Source organism: Rhipicephalus microplus, chromosome 7 (assembly GCF_043290135.1).
Source record: "Rhipicephalus microplus isolate Deutch F79 chromosome 7, USDA_Rmic, whole genome shotgun sequence".
In the NCBI taxonomy this organism is placed as follows: Eukaryota; Metazoa; Arthropoda; class Arachnida; order Ixodida; family Ixodidae; genus Rhipicephalus; species Rhipicephalus microplus.
Window position 1 is genome coordinate 93,633,710 of NC_134706.1, and position 27,108 is coordinate 93,660,817.

The window sequence follows — 27,108 nt, forward strand, 5'->3', positions numbered from 1 at the left end:
CATTCCTGGCCAACGACGCTGACGACGTGCAGGACAGCCGGCCGTGGATGACATCCCTCCCGCTGAATACATCAACAAAAAACAAAACTCGAAAGAAACAAAGGAGCGCGGCCCAGGGGAGGGAGCTTCAGGCTTTTCGGCCACGTGGTACGGTGGTCAGTACTGCTAGCTAATACATCGGTGGCAGCCGAGACGCCCATCAAAATAAAACGAAAATCACTTTTCCTAACTCGTGCTCACAAGAAAAAAAAAGTGAGGGAAGCAGAGCGCAACACCTCAACGCTACGATCCACCTAGTTGTGCCACGTGCGACAGGCGGCTGCGCAGAGCCTTAGGCCTAATGAGTCGCTCGGCAACAACCGGCTTCCACCCAGCACCCAGCCTAGGCGCAGAAGAGGCAGCCGCGAGGAGACGTCCACTCTGTGAGGTGGCCCTATCGCTCGCCGCACACAGCAGCTTACCGAGCGATCGGCGTCCACCGCCCCGGGCGGTGTCACGACGCCTCGGCGTCGAGCCGCAATACAAGTCAGCAACGACGCCCGGCTCCCTGAGCCCAAAGAGATAGAAGAAGCTATTCACAGAAAATCGGACCACCCACGAGGCTTCCGTACTCACTCGCTTCGGGCCTGGCCTACAAACCACGTGCTCTAGGCCTTGCACACCCCAGGATGCGGACCGCATGGCTCTCGTCCTAATTCAACAACGTTTTGAAAACTAACAACAAAAAATAACAACACTTGCGAGCAAAAAAAATAAATAGAAAGTCAACTTGCCGACAAATTGAAACACGTTACAAAACCAATCTCCTCGCTTCTCAACAAAGCACACCACCGACGCTAGCAAAGAAGTCCCCCCTAGGCCTACTCTACTCCGGCTCTAACAAAATCCCTGTACCGAACCGCAAAAACTGTCGTCCGATACTCCAAGAGCTCCACGTTGGGCAGCCAGTGTGGGGTCCCGGCGAGGCGAACGCGCGCATCGCCACACCACGCTCTCGGAGTGAACGGACACAGTGGACACGGTCGGTACAAAGCACACCACATACATACATTTATTAACTAATTTAGACGACGATATCGTCCGCCGAATGATACACCAATTTCAACTAACACGCTACCATACAAATAACATAACGCAGGGACACACTAAACACACAATAACATGATAAACCCACACTAACACACCCAACACACTAGCACATACCCAAGGCGGCGTCGCCAACGCCTGACCTTACACGCGGGACCCCGGCGCGAAGCCCGCGGTGCCGAGCACCGGGGACCCGCGCTACAGACAACCGTTCGCGGCAGCCGCCACGCGCAGAAGAGACTCGCTCAACTGTCGCCCACCACCAAGGCCCGCCTTCCGCCAGGGGCCACCGCCGGCGCTACCACTCTACCAACAGTGGTACTCAAAGCGAACACAACGCCATCTATCGCCCGGCGGTGGTCACCACCGAAATAAAGCCTTGGGGCGAGACACGTGCGCCACGCGGCGCAGACAACTTTTACAGGGGGGGTCTCAGCACCCCCACAGTAGATAACCAAGAACGAGAAAATCTCTACCACTTTCGATAGTGTTATACCTACACTACAAAGCACTTGATTACGCAATACTGAAGAAATGAAAATGACATCAATTTAGCGAAGAATAGCTGCAATTCTTAAAAAGATAGCTGTTTTTTTTTAGTTATTGTACAATGTGGAGCAATACAGAAGAGTGTACACTATCTAGACCTCTTTTGCAGCTTGGTTACACTTTTCTACGATACACTTATTTGCTCAATTAAGCCCAAATAGATGTACTTGAAATGTACCTTGATGGTGTCTTCATAAATGCATCCAGTTCCTAAAGACCTTGAGAGGCACTCCGACAACACTTCGTGCTTGGATTTGAACACTTTTTGGTATCACAAGCAGGCTTCGCCACATTACTTAATCTCCAACAACGCCGAAGCAGCACACTGCGAGCGGCTGGCCAGGGTCGATGAATGCGTCTGGTGCATCTTGTACTTAATGATTAGGCTTAATTATCTTTCGGGCCACTGGTGTTCCAGCACAGACTCTACCGACAGTTACAAGCGTAACGACTGTTCAGGAGATGCTGCCTGAACCGAGAGGACCATCAGCGGGCGCTAATGGTCGAGAAGGAAGCCATTTTGTGGACACAGGGTGGCTGCACGCGCTCAACCGTGCCTTGCTGGGCAGAGATCGTGACCCGCCCGGCAGCGAGCGACGCCACCGCCCTGGCCTTGCAGCCCTGTTCTGCTTCCTCGATGTCACGATGCCAGCTTGGGTGGCCCCGCTCCCCGTGGCTCTTCTGCTGCTCGTGTCATTGTCATCTCTCTCTTTTAGGGTGTTTTTTCGTCCCATTTTATTGCACAGTGTTACGGCTGAAGTATTCTCATCGGACAAAGAGTTTATGATAATAACAACGCATTTGGTTTTCCTATCAATTTATACAGTGATGTACGCAAAAATCCCCCCCCCCTTCCCATTCCCCTTCTTCGGAAAACGTGTTGCCACACCACTCTCATAACTTCACTCACATATATTCCGTTCATCATTCACCAAAATGCAGAATGATCGCAGCCCCTGTTTAAAAAAATGGTGGGTGAGTAGTACGCATCGTGTTGAGCACCGATCTCACGCTTACATCTGGAAAGCTGCGGGTACCAAATATGCCATTGTGAGAAGAGCGTTGTGACTTGATTTTCTCTATGGGGCTCACAGGGGTCTCGTTTGCTTTTGAACTGATTAATGTCGGGATGACGGGGAAGGGAGGAGGCTACAGTGCAATGGGCGTTACAATCAAGAATACTTAGCGCGTGTAAGGCTGTCAATAATTCTACACTTTTCTTGGAGGTATATGGCTGTTGTATTTCCGGTGTTTTTATTAACGTTTTGCGTAATCTGGCGATATTTGCGATATGTGACTGGCTTTTGGAATACCACATAGTTAAGATTCACTTACTTCGATTGTAAACCAGAATGAATTCTGCGAAAATGCCATCTAACTTGAAGTACAAGCAATTCTTAGCTAACCTCAGCAAACCTATCTATCTATCTATCTATCTATCTATCTATCTATCTATCTATCTATCTATCTATCTATCTATCTATCTATCTATCTATCTATCTATCTATCTATCTATCTATCTATCTATCTATCTATCTATCTATCTATCTATCTATCTATCTATCTATCTATCTATCTATCTGTCTATCTATCTATCTATCTATCTATCTATCTATCTATCTATCTATCTATCTATCTATCTATCTGTCTGTCTGTCTGTCTGTCTGTCTGTCTGTCTGTCTGTCTGTCTGTCTGTCTGTCTACTTGTCTGGCTCTGGGTGGTCTTGTTGTCAACTCCTTAACCTGGCGTATAGAAGGGCATCACAGTATGACAAACCGGACGAATAATGACACAAATCACGCGAAACATTTCCCACATACTCCATTAAATCCTCACCTCCGGAAACTTGTGGCACATATACCGCATTTCATGGTCAATGGTATACCGGTACGCGCCACAGGCTATTCAGAGTTTGTATGTTTACGCAGGGACAGGAGAAACCCCCGCGGGAATTCATCCCAGGCTTTTCGCGTGAGAGTAAAGTCTTCTACCACAAAGCCGCGCTAGGTAATGAAACTGCTTCGGAAAAGATTCTATGCAGCAGTCACGCTGGTGAAGCATCAACCACTAGGAGTTGAAGTGCTGGCTATCTTCTTTATAACGAGGTTATGAACACTCAATATGTTGTCTTTTGATACTTGCGTCGTATAGAGTTAACGTAAATGATGGTGCCACTGTTGGCTCTACTTTTATAATATTCCAATAGCAATTAGACATGCACACCTTATGACTGAGCATGGCATACTCAAACATCTCTTTGCACCATAGAAATAGGATGAAGAAGCTTGCTTACGATGGTACCTCACTGCTACTGTAGCGCGCATTTTGTTTTTAATAAACTTTGCTCAAACATGAATGCTGGCATTAGTCAAGAAAAAAGGTGCCTTCAGATCTTGGTAATGACAGACTATTCTGTTGAAAGAACACACCGACCCACCATGTCAGGCATCACTCAACACGCACCACGAACCTCTACTCGCTGTCTGCTTTGCATAAATGGAATCAGAATGCGTAGGATCTGAGCAGTGTATCCTTTTTATACGAATGTCACAGAAAACTTTATAAACTAGGCAATAAAAATACGTTAGTTATGACCTATTTTATCACAATAGGCAAAATTCACAAAGTTAGTAATGTATAAAACACTTGTCCCATCTTGAAGCTGGCTTCATGCATGTCGCCAACATTCAAAATGTGCAACATTGAAAAGGCGGACATGTAAAAAAAAGTTTGGTGTTTTGTTTGCCGTAGCTTCAGGAGTGATCTTTCTAGCCATGACCACAGTCATATCTTTGGGGTTATGCAGGGTATGTTGGGCACTGGATATGGTATACACGAAGAATGTACGTTATTGTGCTTAGACTACCTGGGATAACACCTGGTTTGCTAGTACTTTTCCAAGGTTACAACTGGCTGAGTCTAAGGCCTTTCCACACGCACAGTAATGTTTGGATTACAGCTGTCTCGCGTGGCGTGTACAAAGCTGGCACGTGTTACATTGGCCTGTTCGCGAATTCACACTGACAGTTTTGAAACATCTGCTGCAAAAAAGTTACTGGCCTTTTCATACCTCTTTGTGGTTTCGTCCGTAGTGTGTTGCACTCAGCACTATTTGGGGCTGCAGTATCATCATATACATAGAGAATGCATAGTAAAAATACGCTAACAGAATACAGGCTTGTCAAAGCTCAAAGATGGTTTTCTCAATTAATCTTACCCTGTAATAATCAATCATTATTCAATAAATAATTCAATCATTCAATCAATCACATATTTATTTAGTGTACCTTGAAACAACCACGATGCGTTAGTGTAGGCGCACGCAAAAGTGAAGCAACAAAAATAAACAATACAGTGCAGTATACAGAAAAAAAGGCAGATCCCACGTACAGTAGTAATCGATGATATGTGAAGCATGAATGAGAAATGTTCATATGTCACTTTAAAATCAGTACAACAATATGAGGTGGAAGTAAATGATGCCGTACATGACTTCCGTTTCATGATTAACAAGTTTGGATGTGTCGTTCACTTTCGTCATCTATTTACATCACGTGATACCAAATTAAGTATATGTGGAGCTAGCAAAACAGCCGTGAGCACGCTATAAGCGTGGTTTGTTGTCATGTTCTTACATTACACGCGTGTCAGGATTGTCACGTTCGCAGTAGTCATATATTTCGTCATCCATTCACGTCATGAAACAACGAACTTGGCATATGTGGAGGTAGCAAGACGGCCGGGAGCGCATCATGACGGGCCCAATATACTCCTATGTAGCGTTGACGCGCGTGCACGCTGGGCACAGCGACGCTACTTTGGCAAAACGGGAGCACTCTATAGTCTGACGCGAGGCACGACCAGCGTCCACGCCACTCCTATGGACGCTGGTCGCGCCTGGCACAAAATGCGACATCCTGCATTTCGCACCTATGCCACAGAGTAACACTACTCTATGCCGATGCGCTACCGAGACAACACTGCGTCTCCCTCTTTTCGTGACGGAGTGACGCCAGACGCGCTGCAACGCGCATGCGTCAAAGCAACGCAGCGAGGCACGCATCTGCGAGTGTAGGGCAGAACCACTGATCTCCACTAGGGTTGCAACACTAGTGGAGATCAGTGGGCAGGACCAGTGCCTGGGGTGGCAACGCCTGCGTGACGCGACGAAATGAACGCCGGCTACACGCGAACCGCATCACGTCGAAATGTATGGCACCTTGACTGTGGCATGTATTTATGTTTTGACATGACACGCATCTCATGATTATCTTGTTTGCGCCAATCACATACCTTTGTCATCCATTCGTGTCGCGTAATACGAAATTCGGCATATGTGAAGATAACGAAATGGCCGCGAGCGCATCATCAATGAGGCATGTAATCAAGTTGTTGCATGACACGCTTGTCGCGATTATCATGTTTGGATGTGTCATTTACCTATGTCGTCTGTTCGCGTCACATAATACCGAGTTTAGTACATTTGAAGCTAGCGAAACGGCCACGAGCGCATCATGAGCGTGGCTTGTAGTCATGTTGTTACATGACACGCATCTCAAGATTATCATGTTTGCACCAGTCACATACCTTCATCATTCATTTACGTACTGTAATACCAAATTTGGTATATGTGACGCTACTGAAACGGCCGTGAGCGCATCATGAGCGTGGCTTGTAGTCATGTTGTTACATGACAGGCATGTCATGATTTTCATGTTAGGACTGTCGCTTGTGTTCGCCATGCAATCATGTCATTCCAAACAAGTTTTTCAACATGCCATGTGAACGAAATCACTGCAAGAGCTGCAGGATCATGAAATGTAAATCATCACATTCATGACATCCATGTCACGATTTGCGTATTATGACTAGTCAAATATGTCCTTCATACGGTGAAGTTATGCCATACCAAGTTTGTTATTGATACCAATATCGAAACAACCAGGAGAGCTAAATGTCGTAAGTGGCTAGATCGACAGATAGATAGATAGATAGATAGACAGATAGATAGATAGATAGATAGATAGATAGATAGATAGATAGATAGATAGATAGAAAGATAGATAGATAGACACATACGCTCAAGGTCACCGAAGTTCGCTAAGAAATGCTTCGTATTTAAAACTAGAACTAATATATAAAAAGAGGAAAAACGCTGAGACAAAAATAAATCAGCTTTAAGTGCGACAAGTAAATGACCAGACGAGAATTATAGAAAAAGGGGATATACACAACAATGTGGATTGCTTCATGAAACACTGAAAAGTTTTTCACACTGTACAGTGGGAAAAACTAACTTAAGAGAATCCAAAGCTGAGGTAAAAACAATGGCAGCGGAGTGTGAAAAACATGAAGACATTGAAAGTTAACACTATATAGACTTCGCATTATGTGAACGATAGAGTGTTGAACGATGTTGGCACGTACATGAAATGGTCGATTCTATCTAGTTAACTTACGCTGAACCCGAAAATTTACACATCTCAGAAGTATAGAGCAGGATATCATACCGTGAACAATATTGTAAAGAAATAACCGGTCAGCGCCCTTTCATCGGCAGTGAAGTTATGGCAGTGATAATAATCTGGAAGCATTGGAACGACATGCACAATAATTTATAACAAAACGATGGTTGTAAATGCTTGATTTTTCTGGATTTGATCAATGACATCAGTGGCAGATTTGGCAATGCCATTCCGTGTCATGGAAGAATATTCAAATCGAGAAAGACATATTGCGGTAGAAAATTTCATGAAAGCTGTAGGGGATATGAATTCTCGAGAGATTCGGCAAACACAACAGAGTAAAGAAGGCCTCAGGTGACCCTGCGTTTATTGTGAGCATGAAACTTTAGCTTACTATCAAACAAAACGCCAAGATCATTAAACTCGTAAACCTTACGGGACGACACGTTAGTGGCAGAGTATAGAATTGAGAAGATGGAAGTCTTCCTAAATATTTTCATGAGCTTGGTCTTTGAGGTATTCAGAGAAAAGTTATTGTCACACCATTCAGAGAAAAAACCCCGATATGACTGTAACATGCGACGGTCGTAAAATAATAATAATAATAATAATAATAATAATAATAATAATAATAATAATAATAATAATAATAATAATAATAATAATAATAATAATAATAATAATAATTAATAATAATAATAATAATAATAATAATAATAATAATAATAATAATAATAATAATAATAATAATAATAATAATAATAATATAATAATAATAACAATAATAATAATATAATAATAATAATAATAATAATAATAATAATAATAATAATCACTGCCACATTTTGCAATGCCATTAGGGGTCATGGAAGCATATTCAAGTCGAGGAAGACATATTGCGGTGTAAAACTTCATGAAAGCTGTAGGGGATCTGAATTCTCGAGCGATTCAGCAAACACAACAGAGAAAAGGCCCCAGGTGACACTGCGTTTAATGTGAGCATAAAACTTGAGCTCACTATCAAACAGCTTACTGTCAAAGCTTACTATCAAACAGAATAATAATAATAATAATAATAATAATAATAATAATAATAATAATAATAATAATAATAATAATAATAATAATAATAATAATAATAATAATAATAATAATAATTAATATATTATTATTATTATTATTATTATTATTATTATTATTATTAATATTATTATTATTATTATTATTATTATTATTATTATTATTATTATTATTATTATTATTATTATTATTATTATTATTATTATTATTATTATTATTATTATTATTATTATTATTATTATTATTGAGGAAGCACAAGTCTCTACGATCTCATTATTGTCGCTAGCCCCGACTGTCTTTTTACAGTCGTTTTCTGTGAGAATTGTTAGCTTAGCACAAGCAGAGGCTTTGTCTAGCATCCTTCGGCATACCTTATTTTCCGCTACAATCACATATATCTAATATGAATTGTGTATAAAGAACAAAAAGTTTTAGAATTTTTTGCCATCATTCAAATCTATCACGGTGGTGGGTGGTTGATTGTGGTTCCCAAGTAAACCATTAAACACGTTTCGCACCCGAATGACGTATAGAACGTCTCAATCGTCTGCAAGCTCAAAAACAGGATGTTATGATCATTTAGTTCGTCACGCTGAAAGAATGCAGTGGCCCTCATGAGCGAGACGTCTATTATGCGAGTTGTTTTTCTGCCTCTTGAATGTGGAGAGCATTGTCCTTTGATTTTTACTGCTCTTTTTTTCAACAAAACAGTGCTCACTGTGATGACGTGCGCGAATCTTGTTGCTATGAATTAATGCCGTATTGTTTCACCGTTGAGAATAACAAGCGTGAACTATAAGGCCATCTGCTTGCTGGTTCAGCAACCATTCGGAAAATGTAGGTAGCATGCGTGAACTTAAAACAATTAAACGCTATTTGCTTGGAAGTCTCATACATATCTGCTCACGTCTTCTATGAAATCTGTGGGGGTCTCTGTGTATTCACCCGAAGTGACAGGAAGTCGAAGGCAACCTTTTGTGTGTGTGTGCGTGTGTGTGTGTGCGTATGCGCGCGCGCGCGCGCGTGTGTGTGTGTGTGTGTGTGTGTGTGTGTGTGTGTGTGTGTGTGTGTGTGTGTGTGTGTGTGCGTGTTTTGGCAGTCGATCTGCTGTTCCTGCCTTGCCACCCTCCGAAAATTTTCTGCGTCTAACGTTGCTTTCCACTGCTTCAAGGATCGGAGGCAGCTCGCCTGGTTTTGCCCTGCTGCTGTAATCGGCCCACGATACCATGTGTTGGCGTCATGATGCGACGTTACGTGTCGCCACACCACTATGACGTCAGGGTGACATAATCACTTATGAAATTTGAGCTATCTCTGAGTCATGATAATGCCATATGATGACTTCTTCACATACTGATAGTTTTTCTTTTTTTTTTGCGTCTGACACCACCAGCAAAAGCCGTCACTTGATTGAGGCGTTGATTGAGGCGTCTTTAAATTTGGGCTTAATGATACTATTTATTCATGTTATACGACCCGTAACATCAGTATGACTGTGAGAGATGCCTTAGTGGGGTACACGGGATATTTGTAACACTAAGAAGTTCTTAACGTGCAACTAAACCTGAACACAATTTTGTCTTTTTCGAAATGCGGAATTTGCACTGAACGACGACGACTGCTTTACGACAGTGAACAACAGGTGCTTCTGCAGTGCTGGTATACTTAAGTGGTTGCATCTTATGCTACTACAAACCAATAACAAATCACGCATAAAAAGTGATAACTGTGTCTTGTTTTAGTGCCGTAGAGAGGCAGTTACTGTGAGTGGTATGCCTAAGAAGTAATGTTAGCTTTCAGGCACTAGCAGTAGTTCTGCTTGAAAAGCAAACTAAAATTAACAGTGCTATTATTAGTGGCACTTATACAATTGAAACCACCGTTCAACTAACGAAGAAGTACTGCTTGCAAATGCAAGCAGCACTTTTTAAGGGAAGTGTGCTTGCGAAACTAATTACGCGCACCACAATTTGAACAAGCAATCTCAACCATTAAAATATTGTGCAACACAAGTTAGGTGAACACCATCATGAGAAGTGACACAGAGACGTACGCTTGAGCGTACAATATTTAAAGAAAGCGAGATCGTTAGCTATTCAACGTGTCATATTGGCTGATGAGTGAACCTGCATAACACATGGTACAGGAGTAACACCAAATTTCAAAACCTCGGACCTTATATTCCATAAACACGATGAAAATATGAGGCGTGCAATAGGTGAGTCTTTCTGAATGTTAGATTATCTGGTGTTTTTTTTTAACTGCACTGACATTGCACTGTGAATGGAAGTGTATGACTTGGCCTCCATCGACAAGAAACAACCACGGCAATAGTCGAACTCGGCTTCTTCGCGTCAGCAGCTGAGCATTGTAGCCTTTGTGCCAACGAGGTGAACCGAGGTACAGTAAGCTTTTCTTGATTGTCCCATATCTTCTCTTAGAGCACATCTACCTCTATTTGATTGGGCAAGTAAGGCAGCAGGCAGTTCATTAGTTTCTTGATTTCTTTGTCTATTTGTTGATTCATTTTACTGCTAAAATTAAGGGGAGTTCTGGTTTGTATTGAGGCATGATCACTAAGCGTGGAACACACGTGCTAAAAGTTATTAGTAGGGTAGGTAACTAGAGAGCCTTCATGTGCGCGCGTCTCCGCGTTTTAGGGTGGTGTCAGCCTTTGACCCACCACTTGCCACCACAGCTGAAACACAATGTTGCCAGTCCCGGTTCCCGTGGACCAAGGCGCCATGTTGGTTCTTGCGGCCAGGCGTTCCTGCTCCGTCGCACTGCACCAGCTGCACGTTGGCGCGGGTGTGCAAGCTGCGGTATGAGCTGCGTTTGATTACCCCATAGACGTAGCTTCCGCTACGACACCATCCTCGTGCTAACCACACATAAAAGAACTTTGAAGTCTATATCTCAGGGTGCTGCGTGCCACAATGCAAAACCATCTGGAGACCTCCCCGCTTCCCGACTTGCTCTAGCCATCGAACCGCTGGGCTACACACGTGAAGTGAGACTGCTTGGAGGCTGCTACATCTCGCCGTGTTTGTGAGGTGAGTACTCGTTGTATTGCGAGTGGGTTGAGTATATCACCGCACGCTTCGTGAAATGGCTGACTTAGCCATGCAACGAAAAGCAGTTTGAGTAAAGTTAGCACGGCAACGTGCACAGTATAATAATGAATTAGGCTTCGTTCGGCTACGCTGTGCGAGCGGAACATGGTTGAGTATGCTTGTTTATTCTTGTAGTCGAAGCGCAGTTCCTCAATCGAATAATATGACTAGTCGAATATGTGATCCTGCATGCATTCACTATCTGCGCTTTGTCGGTTTCCGAAGCCGTCGCTGCATTCGTCGCGGAAAACGCCAGGCCCGCAAACCACCTACAGACGCTCCCATTCGCTTCTTCCTTTTCTGGCAGATGTTCGCTTTCCTGCAATTTTACCTCGGTTGCTGAAGAAGGGCATTTGGAGAGGCAGACAAACGAGCCGATAAACGCGTTCCCTGTAGGCGCTTGTCTTGCACAGTTGCAAAACTTTTTTTGTGGCTTGCCATGGTGTATTCGTTCTTCGCTTCAATGGCACGCGCAACCACTCCGAAACTCGCTCAAGAATTGCAAACCGGACTTCTCTTTAATAACATAGAATGCGACAGATTTGCTCTTCGTGTCCGTTCATCCGTCTTTCTATCTGTCGGTCCGGAACGGAGCCGTATATGTGCACTAAGCAAGTCCGTTGTCAGCCCATAACTCAAATATGCCCTATGTGGTGCATCGTTATTTCTGTCGTCCTTTCGCTTCATACCCAGACACACAGATGATTTGATATCGTAAACTCCGCTTTTATTTAGTGCTTGTAGAGAAAATGTGTATGAACTCCGTATATGTGGTCGGAGCCGTGTATGATTTTTTGTCTTATTGCTTTACTCTAGGTCCACAGCGAGGACACAAGCTTCCAGCAAAGGAGGCAGGTTCGTTTGAAGACACAAGGCCAGATGCCGTTTGGATGCTGTTTGCAATAAAATCTGACCTGGAAAAACTTGATTTGTCCCTCGTTGCTCCCCTTTGCTTTTCTTCTAGCCTAATATACAGGCTTCTGGGCATAGAGGGAGGGCGGTGTAATGCGATTGAATGCCCTACTTTTTCGGGCAATGCTTACAGCTTGTAAGGTTTTTAAGCAGTCATTGTACAGATTCGTTCGCAGGAACTAAACTTGCTGTAGGAAATTATATTACGGAGAAACGCAATGTTTAGAGTATGAGAAACAGGCTAGCTGAGCTATTCGGTTTACAGAGAACATCGCGGGCTACCTGGTTGTTTGTTCTGCCTTCCCTGTCGTTACGAGTTCCATCATATAAACAGCACGGCTTCGAGCCTTGCACTAAGAGGCAAATGCCTCTTAGTGCAAGGTATTTGCAGTGCTAAGATGAATATGCTTCATGAATGGCGCACAGACATTGAAGTCCATTTATAGTGACATCGAGGTTCTCCCTCTCGCAAATATAGGCTCCCTAAAGAACCTCACTCCGCCAATGTGGTGGGTCTACCAAATGGGAGAAAAGAACTGTTTTAACAGTATTTTATACAAACTCGAGTCACGAACATATCTTTCCTGTTCTACCAAACCACGGCTAACTTCAGAAATCAACTCTTCAGCCTTCAGCACTTGCTACACACAAAAAAATCCTCTTCTCGTTGAAACCCACGCTGCTGTCAATGTAAATGAGCGACCACTCAGAACCAACATGGCGGCCCGTCAAGTATGGGGGCCGTTTTAGCCAGTTGTAAGCAACCATGATCGGAGTTGTCACCACCCCTAAAACACGGAGACGCGCACACATGAAGGCTTCCTATAGGTAACTGTTGCTAAGCGATCCACCGCGGTGGTCTAGTGGCTAAGGTACTCGGCTGCTGACCCGCAGGTCGCGGGATCGAATCCCGGCTGCGGCGGCTGCATTTCCGATGAAGGCGGAAATGTTCTAGGCCCGTGTGCTCAGATTTGGGTGCACGTTAAAAAAACCCAGGTGGTCGAAAGTTTCGGAGCCCGCCACTGCGGCGTCTCTCATAATCATATGTTGGTTTCGGGACATTAAACACCACATATATATCACCTAACTGTTGCTAAGCAACTGCTCGGGGATCTAAGAATGACGTATAGTTGTACACGGCTTCTCCGTGGAAAAAAAGAACACTTGGAAAAAGATGCCGTTCTTGTGTGCTGCTAGCTGCTCATTTCTTACCAGTAGGTTGAGCTTCTAAATTGTCTACTATCATAGCTATCGCTTTCGAAAACCGAGAAATAGAGAAGTTTTAGGCAATAACGTAAGGACAAAGTTGTTTACCCAACAAGGGAGAATAAAAAATATAAATGGTCACAAAAATAGTGTGCAGACTTCATGGGTGTTTGTTAGTTTGAAATATGGTTGATCTTTGGTGCCGAAACAGAAAGGAACCACCAAGTAAGGTATAAATGCCACGTAAGCATGAATTTACTATGAGCGTCAAATGAAACCCGAACAGCGGCGAGCCTTCGCCATGGTATAGTGCACACCATCTCATTATCATGATTGACAGGCACGCGCGTCCTGTTCGGTATATAGCTCTGCGCATATATGCGTGCCCGTCCGTGTTGATAAGTGGGCGGCACGCACAATACCTCCACGAAGGCTTTTATTTGACGCAGATACTGCGAGAAATGGGAAACCAAGAGCGTTCCCTGTGTAGCGAACAATGATAGCAATGCTGCACACCGCAGCACAGCAACGTGAGCGAGCGGAGAACTTCTATCGCTATCCAGACGCAACATCGAGCCAGCAAAGGCTCTCTTTCAAATGTCGCTCTTTTCAATTGCTATGAACACGATGAAACTATACCTGAAATTGGAAAGCGGCTCACTCCAGCGTTCCGAAATCATTGCCATTCCAGAATGGGTTCCCACAAGTGCATATGCACACTCTTCTGGGAATTCTCGAAGAACGCGGTGGACAGAGAAGATGGCGAAGCTGCATCGAAACACAGACACACACAGTTCATAAAGACAGCCCAGACGGAGACTGTAAACGCGCGTGGAAGAAAGCAACATTCACAATGCCGAGTCGCCTTCGGGCGACGGCATTGAGTTTCCGGAATACAATGGCCACGACGACGATCGCTTCTCTAATGCAGCCGGGGTAAGCACATTACGACAGCGCCTCGGCTCCTCCCCGCGCATTGGTACATTATATAAGCGAGATTCACTTCTCCCAATGCGAAATCGTTTTGCGTCGGCAAAGACCGGCGAAGTGTTCGCTTAGTGCCATGGAAGTTTGTATACAGGAATCATGCATGCTGCTCTTTCTTCCTGTATGTCTCACTGGGGTTTATTGCTTATTTCGCGTGAGATTTCGAACCACCTGCTCTTTCATTTTTTTTCAGTGATACCTAGATCGCTGTGGAGATGTAGATGTATATGTCATTTCAGCTACTTTCTTTTTGTATGTTACGTAGGAAAGAAAAACCAAAAGAAATGGTTACTGTACGAGAATGAAGTAATAAGATAGGTAACTGACGAAAACAGTAAAAATGGCATGATAATGGACAGTTCACTGGCAAGAACGCAGTATTTTATGCGAAATAGTCAATCGGCACGAAAATCGATCGCGTCGATATCAGGGTTTCGCAAGAAGTCTTTCTGGAGGGCATAAGAAGATAGGGAGAGTTAACTTACCTTTGAGTGTTTATGTATGTTAGTGTGGACGTTCGTATGTGCTCACATGCCGAATTAAACCTCCCTCCCCAGCAGCAATCCCCGGTCATGTGAATGATAGATAGAAACTTTCTAGTACCGCGTCCACTTTTTTAGTCGAGACATCGCGAACAACAGAGAGCTGAGCCACAGTGAGAGCACAGGGAAAGGATGACAGTACGCCATGCTGAACTAATTGAGGGTTTATGTGTTCATGGGGAAGCACGAACCCGTATAATGCACACCATTATTTGTTCGTATTTTCTCTGCCGTACTTTGCTATGACACGCTTTATGCATGTTTTCATAATGTGAGCGTTTCTTAGATCAATTGTACTTAACGAAGACACACCACACAGATTTTAGTCGAAAGTGCTTGTTGTGCACTAGGTCTCAGGCTTCTCTCAAATATACCTCTTATTCGAATACGTAGGTCTCACTTGTATCAAGGAACGGAATAATGACCAGAACTTAATGTTCTAGACTGAAATAAAATATTCATTTTTTCTGAGTTTGAGAGCAGTTAGTTTTTTTTCATTTGCTGCGATAAAGCAGTAGGGCATACTTAGTCATAAGGACACCTAATGATACTTAGGGCCTACTTAATTGGCCATCAGTTATGCGTCGTGGATTCTATACAATAAGCTCACAGCTTTATCAGGCCACACTTGAAATGAATAGGTAGGTCTCTAAGACCATGCTAAACTACACACTGTGTCATATTTGCTATTATAGGCACCTTCGCAATCAACTTAACTGTATCCAGTCGAGGTTAGTGCCACTCCCAATCATGTCAAGTTTAAGTTATCTTCGGCAAGCCCATTCCATTCGTTTCATTAGCCATGAAGACCGCAGTTAACCATCTAGCGTCCTAGATTGCATTGCAAATTTTTAGTTCTGCTTCCATAGTTTGCAATGGCCATTCATTATAAATTCCACGCATGAGGCGAGTGGCTGATTTGCGTGTTTTAAAATTTTATTTATATAGGCTACAATATCCGCTGCTCTTACCTTTTTCCTGATTCAATCTGCACTCTTTTTATAATAGCATTTTACGCCACTTTATTTTTGAACGCTGCGTGGTCTTTGATTTCTTTCGAGTTGATTACCCTGCAAGCTTCTGCCTCACAAGCGGAAGAATAGCTATGAAGCACTTAATTGCATAATAGCTTACAGTGCGCTCTGAAACCAATGGGAGGACGACACACACAAAGGCAAGCACTAACTACTAAACCTCACTTCAGTTAAAGACATATATCTATATATATATATAAATATATATATATATATATATATATATATATATATATATATATATATATATATATATATATATATATATATATATATATATATATATATATATATATATATATATATATATATATATATTTATATATATTATATATATTTGTGGATTCCACCAAAATAACAAAACAACATTCATTAGTTTGCGCTTGCTCCTTCTTTTTCTTTTGTTCGTGTGTAAGAGTGGGCTGTAAGCTAACGGGTTTTTTCTGACTAATCCGGTCAAAATGGTGTAAACACACATACTTTTTTTTCAGTAGCATCAACTAAGTACTTGTCGATTGATGCGTTCTTCAGCTCTGAAACACCTTGTGATAGCCATCCTTATAGTTCCATGATGTGTAGAAATTGTAGATGGCTATGCGAGCATGTGCAGCTAATCGCCAATATATTTCCTGTAGGTAGCTGCGTTCATCGGTAACTTAGAAAAATAATATGAATCTGCTGACACTATCACGGGTATGAAGAGAGTCCTGATTATTGAAAATATTTACACAACGCGTAGAACAGGGTGTATTCACGCAACAAGGGAGAGGCCCATGCCCAACCGTGTGAGTAGTTAGGCTTATGAAGGTGACGATTACATTGCAATTATATTCACATACTCACATATCACTCGCCAACGCAAGCAGTCTGGAGTGCCACTTGCATAGCCAACTTCTCCGTATGACTTCTTGAGTAACCTATCCAGAACAACTTTTGTTGACAATCACTGTGGGAGATGACCGCGTGATTGTTTAGGCAGTCTGCAGACCATTGCGACCGCCCAGTAACGACAAACAAAATCCGGTGAGCTGTACCAGTCCGGGCGCCACACACGGCACGTGCCACCCACACAGGCGAACATCCACCTCGTCTTCGTTTCATCTAGTGTCCTTGTGGTGGCATTCTCATAAACAAAGCATCCGACACAAAAGGTCACGAAACAGAGAGGCGTGTGCAGGCGTGAAGCAAACGACAAGATTTTATTGTTCCGGCGCCTCACAAATACACAGTAGACATCGAAATCGTCAGAAAAAAAGCAAACCCTTGCAGATTGGCGCTGGAAGCGGAAATCGAGTCGGAAACCATTACTTCCTAGACCCCGATAGGAAACTCGAACCTTTACCTTGAAAAGCTATAGAAGTGCCAATGCAACTGTCTTTTTAGGCTTGTTCTTGCTTTGGTCCAGGAGCTTCGATTGTCAGTTTTGCACGTGTACCTCGTTTTTCGTTATTACGTCCTTGAGAAGCGAGCACTGCTTTTTGCATTGACACTTCCTCGATTGATTGTGCTTCGTTTCACCGGGAATGTTATTTCATTTCCGAGTCTGTGCGCAAATTCTTTTCTTTTTTTCTTTAAGGTCTGTAAGGGTTCTTTGAGAGTTTATTGCTGGTAATCTTTACTTAATTTTATTCTTTTTTATTTTTCTCACTAAATTATATTTCCGGTCTTCTCTACTAAAGGCGTGTTGCTGCTTTCACCTTTTTTCTTTAATTGTACTCTGTGTAGCAGAAGTTTATTGTAAATAGATAAATAAATTACCATCGTTATCCTCGTCGTCATTTATAATATTTATCATCTGCATCAATTTTAGTAATATTAACGATAATAATAACTATTATAAAATCGGATGAAATTATTGAAAAAAAAATACGTCATATCACAAGAAATGTTGAGTCATCCGTGGGCAGCTTCGGGGACTATGTCTTAATAAAATTTTTAAAAATAGTAATTTTAGAACTACTAGACCGACAAAGAAAAGAAGACATGAATTTTTTATTATCCGGATGCATTTGTGATTTACTATTGAGTACGCCTTGCAGCAGAATAGCTATCATGTTGAAATTAATATCTTTAAATCCTCCAGGTACATGCATAGTCGAGGCCTAAGCGCAGGTACATACAAACTGGGAGGCACTGTATTTGATTTATGAAATTGTGCAAACTTTTTTAATAAAGCAAGGACACCTGGATACCAAAAGTATCAGTGGTAATAATCACTTCTAAGCTGACTGTCAATATTATTGCAAAACATACCCACCATACAGGAGGCTGCCCTCTGAACGCCGGTTCATCATTACTTTCTGTAATATGTTGCTCGCTCGCACCGTTATCAATTAAGTGCTCTGTGACACGCGCGTCATAGAGAGTCGCAGCCACTACAGCAATTATGTCGATGTTAACGCATGATTATCTCAACGACCTCTTTGCAGAGTTGTGGTGCTATGCTATCTCCTTTCCTTTTGTGCTGTAGTCAAGTTTGCTCGGCCCATGTAATACGCCAAGCAGAATAATTATTTATACCCCGACGGGAATATGACGCCATATCCTTGTTCGCATTGCTTACGATGTTTCTCCTAATACCAAACGTTATCTAATAATTATTCGTACGCTTTTACGTAGCTCATTCACTATCGGTCAACGCGTGGCATGAAACACTACACGCAGTATGACTGTAGCGGAGAGTGGCCGCTTACGTGGAGTTTGTCAGGGAAAGAGGATGTGACCAGAGTGGAGGACACACGCACATTTGTGTTGCCGTATGACGGTATATGAGACAGAAGCTCCATAGTTGGCACGACGAGATGCTTCCTGCGTGCTCGAGGGAGAAAATGCAGGGATATATGCAAATGGGCTGTATGTGTACGAATTATAGATCCACATGCCCTCATTTATGAGATTCACTGGTGACAAAGGGAGAGCGAGGGAAGATTCAGTACACTGTGATGACGTTTAGTGAACCACAGAAGTCACAACGAGGTCGCAACGAAAAATGGCCGCACGGCAAGTCTGGAAAAGGCGGCCCAGGTTCTCGTGCAATCAGAGTACGCGGCTTTTTGTTCTCTTCCGAAGGCGCACACGCGTTGGTGCGTATGCTCCACTACAATACCCCCGGGGTGAAGAGTAGCCACCCTGGCGACTCAGGGAGTAGGCACAATTAGGGGGTCGTAGTACGGCTTGAGACGGTTGACGTATACAGTCTCGCGTCCTCAACGGCGCAAATCTGGTTTCTGTGTTAGTGGCTCGATGATGTAATTCACCGGAAGGTCGCGTCAATGACACGGTACGGACCATGGTAAAGGGCCAGAAGTTCAGATGACAGGCCAGGAACGTGCGGGGGCACCCAAAGCCACACAGGGGAGCCAGCACGAAACGTAGGAGCCATGTGGTGAACGTCGTCATGTCGAGTCTTTTGTAGACCTTGAGCCTCACTTGTCAGAGACCGAGCCAACTGACGGCAGTCTTCAGCGTATCTGGCGACTTCCGAAATCGGGGAGAACTCGGATGCACCAGGGTGGTAGGGAAGTATAGTGTCGAGTGGATGGGAAGGTTCGCTGCCGTACAACAGAAAGAACGGGGAAAAACCGGTAGTCGCTTGCGTCGCGGTGTTACAAGCGAAGGTAAAAAAGGTAATACAGCGTCCCAGTTAGTCTGGTTGGAGGAGGTGTACATCCTCAGCATGTCGCCAAGTGTGCGGTTGAACCGTTCAGTGAGACCATTTGTCTGTGTATGGTATGCGGTAGATTTCCGGTGGATGATGTTGCATTCAGCGAGGACAGCTTGAAGGACCTCCGACAGGAACGCTCGACCCTTATCACTGAGTAATTCCCGTGAAGCACCATGGCGTAGAATGAAGCTGCGGAGAATGAAGAGTGCAACTTCGTGGGCGGTCGCTGCCGGTAGAGCTGCAGTCTCAGCGTAGCTTCTCAGATGATCGACGCTGACAATATTCCACCGGTTTCCAAAGCCACTATATGGGAGGGGGCCATAGAGGTCTATATCCACGCGATCGCATGGGCGAGCCGGGCACGGGAGCGGCTGCAACATGCAGTAAGGTGCCGCGGAGGTGTCTTGTTCTGTTGGCAAGTGATGCAGGACTGAACGTATTTCTGTACAAAGCAGTACATTCAGCGCCAGTAATATTGTTGGCGCAGCCTTTCATAGATTTTCAGGACACCTGCGTGAGCACTTTGGGATCTGCATTGAAATTCATGCAGATGTCAGAGCGCATACGAGAAGGGACAGCAAGGACCCACTTTCGACCACCAGGCATGTAGTTGCGGCGGTACAGAATGTTTTCTCGCATGCAAAAGTGGGCTGCTTACCGGCGTAGCGCTCACGTGGAAGGGGCCGCAGAAGGATCGGTAAGGTAGTCGAGTAACAAGGCAAGGTATGGGTCTTTACGCTGCTCCGAAAGCATTTTAGTGCTGTCGAGTGGTGACAAGCTGGTAAAAAGGGGTGACAAACAAGCCACATCTCGTGTTATTGGCGATCGGGAAAGTGCATCGGCATCCGCATGCTTGTGACCGGAACGATATACGACATGGATGTCGTATTCGTGCAATCGAAGTGCCCAACGCCCCAGGCGTCTAGAGGGGTCTTTCAAGGTGGACAGCCAACATAGAGCGTGGTGGTCTGCGACCACGTCGAAAGGATGGCCGTAAAGGTACGGGCGAAACTTCGTGAGCGCCCAGATTATGGCCAAACTCTCCTTTTCTGTCACAGAGTAATTCAATTCAACCTTCTTGAGAGCGCGACTTGCATAAGCGACTGCGTATTCGGTTTGTGTGCCTTTCCGTTGTGCCAAAACTGCGCGAAGTCCAACGCCACTTGCATTGGTGTGAATTTCTGTGACAGCAGTGGGGTCGTAGTGGCGAAGACTAGGTGGTGAAGTCAGCAGGCGGCGCAGCTGGCGAAATGCGTCGTCACATGCAGGTGACCATGCAGATATAGCTTTGCTGTTGGAAAGCAGACTCGTCAGAGGTGCGATGATGGACGCGAAGTTGCACACGAAGCGACGAAAATAGGAGCAGAGGCCGACGAAACTTCTTAGGGCTTTCAGTGATGTGGGCCCAGATTCTCGTACAATCAGAGCACGGTGCTTTTTGTTCTCTTCCGAAGGCGCATACGTGTTGGTGCGTATGCTCCAGTACAACACGTTCAGCTGAGAGTTTAAGATCACCATCAGGTGAGACCTGCTTATCTTAGTGATTTGCGCGCAAACGCACTGACGAAACTCTAGTGTGCGTGCACGAAACGCCTGTGTGTGCAGCGCAACGTATATGCAGGTCTGGCGCTCCACTCGTGAAGTTGGGAGACCTTTTTCAAGCAATCCCACAACGCATTGCTGGCGCGCCGAATACTACGGGAAACATTGGTACGCCGAGAGAACCGGCTCTTTTTCGAGCCTCTGCTCGTTGGTGCCTGTGATGATGTGGATTGTGTGGCCCGTGACGGGGCGAAGAGGGAACGGCAGTTCTGCTCTGCGGTTCGCCTTGGAGGCGAAGACGAGAAAAAGGAAGCGCGAGCGGGGCGTGCGGCTCGGGCAGTTAGAGCGTGACACGGTTCGAACGGCAGCTGCTGGTCGGCGGTTTGGGTCGCGACATCGCTTAACCAGGCGTCCGGCAGCCTTGCGGACCTGGTGAGCTGGTTTCCTGCTCGGGCTGCGTCACTCAACCAGGTGTCCGGCAGCCTTGCGGACCTGGTGAGTTGGCTTGCCGCTCTGTGGACGGCGCTGACACGGGGACCGGCAGCATAGTCTGTTCGTGGCCTGAGGTCCTGGGGCTCGAGTGGTGGCACCAGGTGGCCGCGGCTCAGGTTGGCGACGAGCCATTAACCTGCACTGCAGTGGCCTGGTGATCTACCGGCTTGCAGCACCACTATCACCACCACCACCACCTCACCACGGTCAAGGCAGCGTGACTGCACAAGGAACACCGGTGACGACCGACCTCACCGCAGCGGCAACAGTCATAACGGCGAGTAGGACAGTTCGTGTGCCGAGGCGCGTAGGACGTTTGACATGTAAATAAGGAACGCTATAGTGTGTTGTGTGTGAATTGTAAGAGTTATCGGTTGTGTTAAAGTCTTTGTTGTGTGTACAGAGTCACCTGACTGCCGGTTGATTTATTCCGGATCCTGGGCCCACATTACACCATAACAGTGCCGTTCGAGCACAAAACCAAAAGAACTTGCCACCACTCGTTGAATAGGGTCTGAAAGCATCTGCCCGCACATCTACGCATGAAATGTGAAATGAAAAACGCCGTCATTGTAGGTGTCTCTGGGTGGGCGTACATTGAACGTAAGAGACAAGCGGCATGCGAGTTGTTACGTACCGATACGTGTGGTCAAAACATGGTATCGTGAGGAATTTACAGCTATTCAGCAATTAACTGCTCATAAAGCGCTATAGCTTTTATTATTATCACTGCTTGATTGGGCTTTTAAAGTAAGAGTGCGGAGAAGTCTTACAGCTATAGAATTTTTTTATATTTTTATGGACAAGTAATGCGCTACAAAAAGAAAAACATAAGATCACAGCATATCTTCGGAGTGAATATTGATGAGCGGGGCAAAGCTCTGGAGGGTTATGTATACAAATACTATAGAGTTATACAAGGAAGTCTCAAATTCATAAGTGATAGCATTACGTCGCTTCCGTTCTCCCTTCATTATAACGGCTTTATGGTCGGTGAAGTGGTAGATCGGTGATGGGGCATAGTGGGATGTTTGCAAGGACGAAGTGGGCAGTTTGTAGAGGTAGAAGTATAGGTGGGCACGTACAAACATACATACATACATACATACATACATATGCATGCATACATACACACAAACATACATACATACATACATACATACATACATACGTACATACATACATACATACATACATACATACATACATACATACATACATACATGCACACATACAAGTGATGGACAGACCCACGCTCTTATTTTGGAGATTCGCCCCTAAAACACATTCGAAACATGCCTAAAGACGAAGAGATGGAACTTGAATTCACGTGCGAGATACCTTGCTATTATAGTTTGCTGTTTATTATGAGATGCTAAAGTGTCTATGCGGAACACGTTTTCTGACAGTATATTTTGCATTTAGTGGGGCTACATACTATTGAATTTCGCGTTGGGGAATTCAAATATTGTTTAATGAGAAATAATGATGTCGTACTTACACTCAGTGAAAAGAAATAAACTTGGGCACATACATAACCAACAGTTTCTAGGTGTGGTGACCTGCGTATATCATATTGCATCGTTTTGTAAACAGCTCTCTCGCACTGCAAACGAAGACTAATTCGGACGACCGTCACTCATGAAGAAACCAGGAATATTGCAGTTATTCTATGCATAAGACTGAAAAGAAGTTTGGAGGCGATACGAGCGTAGGATCACGTTTTCGCACCATAAGATTAGTAAATTATTTTCCGTAGGGCACAAAAGGTCGCGGGGGTCTGCAGTAGGCAGAGAAAAGTGCTATGACAGGCATGCCAACTGTTCTTTTAATTGTTGTGCAAGAGTTACTAACTGAATTCCTCTTGTGTTCACATTCATACATCGGTCACACTGGTTGTTGTATCAACACGAGCCTCGGGGAACATAGAAATTTATTAAATGAAGCCATCTCATCCCAACTCGAAATTTCAGTCATGGAAATCCATATTTATTTTTGAAGGCCCGGTAATCTTGCACAATCACCCTAACCAGACCACGTGGTAAATATCTGAAACATATCATAGCGCGCCTTGTTTAGGTCAATTAACCTTCGCTATCGCTACAACACAAGAAACTCAACTTCATTGATGAGCTGTACACACGCATCTTGGTTGTTAGTCATTTTGTACCTCTTTGTAACATGCGTGATGCACCCCTATTTTGATATATAAGTTTGTTAACACGTGCGATAATTTGTCAGTCATAAAGTGAGCGTTCTTGGTGTGCATATTTTTTTCCTGGTTCTGCTTCCTTTTTTTCTTTTTTTGCCTTGTAGGCTTTATTCAAACCTGCAGTTACAGTGCCAAGGCTGCGAGCGGGGCTCAGCAGTCTAGTCAATGTATTTTATTTGACCAAGAGAGAGAGAGAGAGAACAAACCTTTATTTGAGCAAACGCGGTGTGCGCCCAAGGTGGGCAGCCTCATTATTCCAGGTAGCCGCGGGCGTTCCCCATCTCCCGTGCCTGTTGAACCATGCTGCACTGATTCTTCAGGTGGGGGTCTGATAACTTGGCCTAGGCCCCATTGCTCTTCAGTTAGTCTAGTGGCTCCAGGGCTTTGTCTGCATCCCCATACCATATGTAATAGTGTTTCCGGGACATTACAGTCCTTTTATGGGCACAGGTACTTGGCTGATGAGATGCGGTGAAGCAGCGTACCTGAACATAGGTGTTAGTTTTCAGCTTCCTGGAGGTTACTGCCTCTTCCCGAGTCAGGCTGGTGTGAGCTGGCGGACAAATTCTTCTGTTTAGCCTGTAGTGCTGCAGTATATCGTTGTACTTTTTGGGTACATCTTCCGTCTTCCTTAGCAAGTCCTGTGGGATGGCCCTGTGAACATGAGCTCGGGCGCAAACATTGGCTACCTTATTTCTCATCAGGGACTCGTGACCTGGAGTCCAAACGATGTACGTGTCTGGTAGATTGGTCTTCGCTGCAGTGGCGAAAAGTTCCAAGGCTTGCTTAGAAAGTCTTCTTATCTGAAAATTTTGACAAGCTGCTTGCATATTGGTTAGTATTACTGCTGTGCCAGTACTGGTTGAGACTGCAAGCACTATTGCTGTTTCTTCTGCCGTGTCGATTTCTGTAGTTAAAATGCTAGCTGCTGTTCTCTCTTTGCCTTCGCTGTCCACTACGCTGAGAGCATGTGCTGGGATTTCTGGGTATTTTGCTGCATTAGTGTATATTTGTGTGCGGATCACGACCGTAATCTTGTTGGAGCTTCTGTATTCTGGTTTTTCTTTTTTCGAGATGATAGGTAGAAAACATATTTTGTGTAATGTGGGCTACTAAGATATCCTGTCTAATCGTTGCTAAAATATTTCTTTTCATGACACGTTGTTGAATTGCTTCAGTATAACACAATCTTCGAAGTGTCACTCGCCCTGTTTCAGTTAGTCAAAGCCGTTCTAGTAGAGTTACTTTGTGTTCTTCGACGACATCCTCCCAGGTGTTGTGGAAGCTTAAGCGTAGTAGTCACTGCGTGGAAGCAGGTTAAGAGATTTTTATCGTAGTTTTGATGGCCTTACGTACACGGGTATTCAGTTTTTGTATTTAAGAAGTATTGAAATGCAAGTGATGGGTTCCGTAAGTAATTCTGGGGATGGTGAGGGCTTGGATGAATTTGATGATGTCGTGTTCTTTGAAGCCGTATCTTTTGTTTGATACCCGTCGTATCAAGTGTGCAATTTGTGTTACGGTTGCTTGAAGCTTCGGTGATGTGGCTGCGCCTGATCTGTCTTTGTGAATGTCTACACCCAGAACTCTGAGCAATTCCACTTTAGGGATAAGCACTCCATTCCACGAAAGCGTTGGTTCTGGGATTTCACCTGTTGCAGGCCTTCCCTTTCTTCTACCTTTCAACAGAAGAAGCTCCAACTTTTCTGGCGCACATGTGAGCCCAGAAGCATTGAGGTAATTTTCTGTGCAGCCCACTGGCTCCTAAAGTGCATCTTGCTGAGCTCCTGAAGAGTCACCGGTCTTCCAGATAGTTAGATCATCTACATCGAGGGCGTGGCTTATGCCATGTATTTCTTTCAATGTATTCGACAGTTTTATCATGGCAATATTAAAAAGAAGCGGCGAGATGCGGAGCCTTGAGGTGTTGCCATTTTAAGCTGACCTCATTTCAGAGTTCCAAGCTGGACTGTTGCTGTTCTGCCGGTAAGATTGTTGTGTACAAAGCTGTACGTTCGCCACAGTTCCTGTCCTGGAAAATCTTTGCGCTTATTTCTGGAGCACTCTTTCAATATAACAAAACCATACAATTCACTCGTAAACCGCGTCAAAAGACCCTGATTTCTATCGCATCCGTGAATTTATGGACAGTGCTTGTACCTTTTAGGCAACCAAGTTGTACTATTTTTTTTATTAACGCCGGAGGCGGACTGACGCTAAAGGATAATAATAATTAAGTGACGCCTCTGAGCACTCAGCTGCTTTAACAGGGGGACAAGCGAAAATCGTAGACAAGCCATCGCACCCAAACATTGAAGTTGGTGAGTGAATCAAGCAGTATTATATAACATCTTGCCGAGTTCTCTTGATCTGAAAAGCTAGAAAATTTGAAGCGTAAGGCTCGCGCGCTCGTCGCGACTGCTGCTGTCGTGTACCAAATTTTTTCATAAGCGCTAGCGTGCCAGTTGGCGGCGCTAGTGTGCTTGAAAAAGGTCTATTGAGTGGAGCGTGAAGATGCGTTCAGTTAGTTTCGATATCGTTTTGCAGCCAAGCTGACCACATATTGGAAGGACGAACTTACGAAAAAAAGGCGGGGGGGGGGTGGAAACTATGCCATTGCCGGCACTACCTCGGGATGCTACATCTGGGGGACACTCAGTGTAAGTGACGCTTAGAAAAAAGCTTCCAGTATTTTAATACACATGAAGAACTGAAACCAGCGGATAATGAAGCAAAGGGAAATGGGAGGACACTTGAACTTCCCCTTCAGGAGCAGGTCGTGTTAGAGTAATACCCGTGCCCCACGGGGACAGGAAACGACATTTGGTAGTGCAGGCATTCAGTTCTCGACTGACATTTTTGGGGGCGGAGTTGTCACACTTTCAAAATGAATGACACTTGACTCGGATAATGGCGATCACACCATCTTCTGTAGTACGCCATCGTGTAGTAGCAGAAGAAAACTAAACGTGAGTTTACAAGCTACATATACCTCCGAGAAGAAATAAATCTAGAACCAAGCATATTACACTGCCGTTTGATTTCGTTCGTTACATTGTTTCACGACGTTGCAACCAGCCATATATTCACTTGAGCCAAAGCTAGTCTTATACCCCGCGTAAAAAAATGGCGCCTGTCGCATTTATTTTACAGCGTCTACCTGCTTTCGATAGGTTTTTAGGCACTTATTCATGTTATCAGTGTAAAATAGAATACGCGAAAG

The 27,108-nt window shown here is 44.3% G+C and overlaps 1 protein-coding gene across 1 annotated transcript in view; it reads right to left on the reverse strand.

The window, feature by feature from the left end:
• LOC119184937 (allatostatin-A receptor) overlaps window positions 1–14,250 on the reverse strand; it is a 129,908-nt gene extending 115,658 nt beyond the window's left edge. The window contains exon 1 of the mRNA XM_075869474.1: window positions 14,052–14,250. The gene's annotated coding sequence lies outside the window, so the exon portion shown is untranslated. The remainder of the gene's footprint in view (window positions 1–14,051) is intronic.
• Between the last annotated feature and the right edge of the window lie 12,858 nt (window positions 14,251–27,108).